The sequence below is a fragment of the Acomys minous genome, assembly GCF_964271855.1.
Source record: "Acomys minous genome assembly, chromosome: 2".
Lineage (NCBI taxonomy): Eukaryota > Metazoa > Chordata > Mammalia > Rodentia > Muridae > Acomys > Acomys minous.
Genome location: NC_140484.1, coordinates 98,939,105 through 98,945,104, shown reverse-complemented (window position 1 = coordinate 98,945,104; position 6,000 = coordinate 98,939,105).

Sequence of the window (6,000 nt, the reverse complement as noted above, 5' to 3'; positions counted from 1 at the left end):
GCTGTCATTTTGTTCTTTTTATGTTATCGTTTGCCTTACAGAAGCTTTTCAGTTTCATAAGGTCCCATTTATTAATTGTTGACCATAGATCCCATGCTAATATTTTTTATTAGTTCTCTGATAATTCAATACACTGAGCTTTGATTATATCAATTTCCTTTCATACACACCAAATTATTTTGCCCTCTCTGTTTTGTTGTTTGTTTTTTTACATCATGAGAATCCAGTTTGTAATGCCTACATATTCTTTCATATGTGGCCGTCCATTAGAACATAAGAAAACTCTCAGGGGACACATTCTTAAATAAAACATTTTCAAACACACAAATTGTGTTAGAGTGAAGGAGTAAAGGATAGCATTTACTTGAAACAGGAGCCCTTTAATATGGACTGCATCTCATCTTAAAAGCAAAATTTTGCTTTTATAATTTTTATGTTTCCTCCTTTATGAAAAATTTTAGGCAATTACTAAGATGAACCAGAGACAGTTGAACAACTGTGATTTCTCTGGTTGAAACGTGAGAGCACGCACTAATAAATATAACCACTAGAGGGCACACATGCAGTTGATAGATTAGCAAAGGTGTTAACAGCTTCAAAGAGTCGGATGCATATTCTTCTGATAGAAATAGACTAGTAATTGACATAATCATGAGTTGGTCAACCAGCAATTACCTTGTGTTAATTATCCTAAGCATCCTATAATAGCACTTTCAAAGTATTAGGAGTAAGCCTTGTATTATAGTTGAGTTTTATGGGTACAATACTTCAGATTAGAGTAGAACATATGTGTGTGTGTGTGTGTGTGTGTGTGTGTGCGTGCGTGTGTGTGTGTATTATGTGAAGATAATCTTACATTTGATTTCTATACCAATGTATCAAAACTAAACTTATTTTGCGCCAATATGCAATTATCTATACAAATGAATTAAAAATAAACTTGTAACAATTAAGACATTAATTTGAGGAGTAGAGTCAATAACTACTTCTTGTCCTATCACCCCAACATATTTCTATGTTCTCTCTTCTTTGTTTTGAACCCCTATCTCCAAACCTAAGAAAGAAAGAGAAGAGAGAGAAATCCCTGAGTCCAATCTCATTTTTCTCTCTGAATAAGACTGAATAACTTATAACCAACTCCCAATAAAAATAAACCCCTAAAGCCCAAGAAAGCAACCAAAATCCTACCCAACCCCCTTAAGGGAAATGGGGCATCATCCTCTACTCAGATAATTTTATTCCTTCTCAAGTCTCTGATGGGGTTGAAGACAAGATAGTTTAGTTCTACAATTAAGCTTAGTTGTTTTGGGGCTAAGATGTTTTTAGGACTAAATACATGTTTTAAGTTGATAAAGATGAGATGTGATATTGATATACATTCAGAATTTTAGATGCACCAAGATAGAAAAGATGTTTTTTTAAAGGTTGCCAAATACAAATAGGCAAAACCTATGAATGTAACATTTATATAATTCCTGATTGTTTCATGGCTCTTCTTGCTGTGGGCAGTTTATTGTATATATACATATATATATATGTAATAATAAAATGTATATATAAAAAAGAAAAATTTAAATTAAAAATTTAAAAAGCGTCTGATCTGTTTTTACTACCATATGAAATCATTGCTCCCATAAACCGACACTGTGGGAATTACATGTAAGGAAACTTGTGAAATATGTCTCATTTGTAAAAGAATTGATACTGGATATATTCTTACTCCAGTCTGTACTTGATACAGAAAACTAACAAAATGTGAAAGAAAAATAAATTCCCTATGGGAAATTAATGACTCTATTTTTAAAATTACAGACAGGTATAAGAGAATGATTAATCAGAAATGTTTTTGATTAATAGTGATTTTGTTAGTTATCCAAGTTTCTGCTATAAAGAGCTGCTTAGACGGATCACAAACCCTGAGTTATGCATACTATGTACACTTCAAATACCTTGATCATATTGACAGGGAGGAAATTTGATACCAGGGACAGGATTTAACTCTGCAGACTCTAGTTTTCTGAAACTCCCTGTTTAACTCAGACTCCAAACCGCCGTGATCTTCCTACCCAGTTGTTTTGAATACTAAACAAGAATCACATGGAAACACTAGTAAAACTATATAAATATAGTAGTAAAAATATGAATTTGAATCTATAAATAAGTCCATTTGTTTACTTCAAAAAACATGCAGTTCCCAAAACTTCAGTGAATATGAAAATATTTTTAGACGATGAGAAAATAAAACATGTTCACTTACCAATGTCTTAAGAGTTTTATCATGGGTACCTATCAATTTTACAAACTTTGTTATTTCTGATAGTTTATATTTTTACACTCTGGTTTTTTTTTGTTGCCATAATCAATTACATTACTGATTTCATATGTTCATATTGGCTTATTACATTAAACCACTATAATGATGTCTTCTTCTGTTTCATCATTTTAGATATGGCTAAGCTTCACTTTTTTATTCTGTTATAACCCTTTCCTATCTCAGTTTTTAAATTTTACATTGGAGGGTATAATTTTCTGGATGTTTTCTTGTTATATTCTCTCCAAAACACAGACTCCCAGTAAGACTGTCGCTGCATTTGTGCAATGTAAAACATACTTTTCATTACTACACATTTGTTCTTCAGTGAAAAAATTTTCAGTTAATTTTAGTTTATAATTGTAGTTCTGTAAATTTTTGCTTATACTGCAATAAAATTGGGTGTAAGATTCTAGTCCTAAGCATTTCTTAAGGTTTGTAATTCCAATGACCCCTCTATACCAAATTAACATTCTCTCATTTGTTATTTACTTTAGATTATTTGAGATTTTCATTTCAGAAACATTTTCATATTTAATGGCTAAGTTCTTCCTGGTTCCTTTCTAGGGTATGCATGGTTATATATACACAGTTTTTATTTTTTTAAAAATATTAATTTTTATGTATATGGTGGTTTTATGTATATGGTTCTTGAATGTATATATTTACCATATGATTACAATGCCCATGCAGTCCAGAAGAGGGCGTTAGATCCCCTTGACAGATCATCGAGATCACCCATGAGGATTCTTACACTTTTACCTGATCTTGAGAAAGAGCAGCCAGTGTTCTTAAACTTTAAGCCTTCCCTAGAGTCCCTCATTTTTTATTCTTGATTTTAGTTTACTGCTCACACCTTCTCACTGAATCTCATGGAACTGTACTGGTTTTTCTAATTGCAGTAAGAAATCACTTTCTTCTTGTTCTCCTGGTTATATTCCCTTTTTGTTACTTTGAGTTGTCATTTACTGTCATTTCCCTTCTAGACTTGTTTCTGGTAAAGTTCAGTATCATGTTTTCTGGCTACCTGGACTGGGTTTTCACCGCAGGAATAATCAGTGGCCAAGCATGCTTTGCTATAACTGTAATCTTAGACTTCCATTCAAATCAGTGGGGTAGGATGATCATCATGGTTCGGAGTTAGTTTCAGAACATCATATGATACAGAATGTGATCGTGCCCAAGAAACTGGCAGAATTCTTCCATTCACAATTCACCAGGCATTACACATCCACATAGTATATCTCAGGGTCTGCAAATTTCCTCAAAATAACTAGGTCCTGCGGGAGGTTATGGGCTATATCAGGATCCAAAACATCCAGTGAGTCACTAGCAGGGTAATAAAATCTTCCTATTTGTGTAAACTTGCTTCTCTGGTGGATAACCCATAATATTTCAAAAAGATATAAACAATGCCCAAACAAAGCAATGAGAGCAGATTCTACAAAAATACCAATGTTCAATTATTTTGGGTGTAGAGAATTGCTTTGCATTCCAGGCTGACACTCAATACATTACCCTTCTGACTCGGCTTTTTATATGCTTGGATTATAGGCATGAGCTGCCACACCAAGCTCAAACTCTGTTAACCCTTGTGATAATTCTAATTTCCAATATTGATTAACATTTTGAGATAGTATTTAATGAGTATATTGTAGAAAATTTTTGTACTAAGTTATCATCTAAGGCACAAGTACAATTTATGTTCTCTTCATTTGATATGAATATTATTTTAAAATATTATTTTCACTTCAACATATGTAGGTTTATCAACAAAAAACAGGTTGCACATGATAATATGATTTAGTATGATTTTGTGTCTATGGAAACATGGATCCTGTGTGTGCACCTTCCGTCTTCTGAGTCCTTCCCCTCACAGGTGATTATGATCACTATTCTAATTTTCAGATGGAATATATTTTGGATTGTAAAATATTCAGTTTTAATAAAGTGCATAAAACATTCATAAGTATGTTCTGTATAGGAAACCATTTTTCTTTGTTTAAATATATATTTATATTATTTCACATATATACAATACACTACCTACAGCAAAAAGAACCACAAAACAGTCAGAAATTATATAAATGTTACATTCATAGTGTTTTGGCTATTTGTTTTTGGTAACCTTGAAGAGAACATCTTTCTTATCTTGGTGCATCTAAAATTCTGAATGTAAATCAATATCTATCATATCTCATCTTTATCAACTATCTAGACCTAAAAACATCTTAATCCTAAAACCACCAAGCTTAATTATAAAATTAAACTATCAGATGGAATTGTTTATCACAAAATTTTAACATATAAATTATGCTTTACCAATCTGGGTAAATTACTGAATACTATTTTAATTATACATACATAAACTGTATTTACCACACACTCATGTATACTTTAAAATCTGAGAGATAATTACATACATATCTACATGTATACATATATGCACATTTATTTAACTTTTATTTTCTTCCTTGTTTGTAGAAGTTTTCTTTTTCCTGTTCCCACACCAGGCATCTTATTATAAATTTTATTCCTGCTTCTTGTTATGAAAATGAAGTGAAGGTGGAGGGGACATGTGCCTTTATCTGGGCACAGTCTGTCCTTGCATACTTCCATTTCACACCTGCTCATTTCTGCTTTTATTTTCTTTGATTTCAAGTCAATGTATTTGTAATTTTTATGTTAACATAATTCAGCCTCACAGGAAAATGTACAAAAAGCAACCTGCTCTACCATAAAAAAATGTTTTATACTTTTGATTTAAGTTTGTATTAGTTCTCTAAGAATTCCATAATGTGTGTTTTGATTATATTTATTTACATTTCCAACTCCTCTAAGACCTAACCCCTGTCATATACACACAACTTTTTGTGCACTTTTTGGTGTTTTTTCCTTATTTGTTAATTTTTCACATCACGAGAATCCAGTTTGTGGTGCCCATATATTCCTGCATATGTGACCTTACTTTAAATCATGAGAAAACTAGTACGGGACTCACTCTTTAAAAAAGAATTTCAAGCACACAAATTGTGTTAGAGTGAAGGAGTAAAGGATAACGTTTACTTGAAACTGGAGCGCTTTAATATGGAATGCATCTCATCTTAAAAGCAAATATTTCCTTTTGTAATTTCCACATTTCTTCCCTCAAGCAAAAATTTTAGGCACTTACTATGAAGAATCAGAGACAGGTGAGAGCAACTGTGACTTCTCTCATTCAAAGGCGAGAGCATGCACTTATACATGTAACCACTAGAGGGCACACATGTAATTGATAGAATAGCAAAGGGATTAAAATCTTCAAAGAAGCTGATGCATTTTTACTACCATATGAAAACGCTGCTCCCGTCAACCCGGACATCAGGAATTACATATGAGAAAATCTGTGAAATATTGAACCTGAAATATGTCTCGTATTGTAAAAAAATCGAAATCATTCTGAATATACTCTTACTCTAGTCAAAACTTCAGACAGAAAACTAACAAAATGTAAAAGAAAAATAAATTCCATATAGGAAATTAATTCCTCTGTTTATAATTATACACAGGTGTAAGAAAAGCACAAATCAGAAATATTATTTAACAACGAATTTGTTATTTATCTAAATTTCTGCGAGATATACATACTATGTGCAATTCAAATATCTAGATAATATTGAACCTCTGTTTTGATTTTGATACTTTTTGGA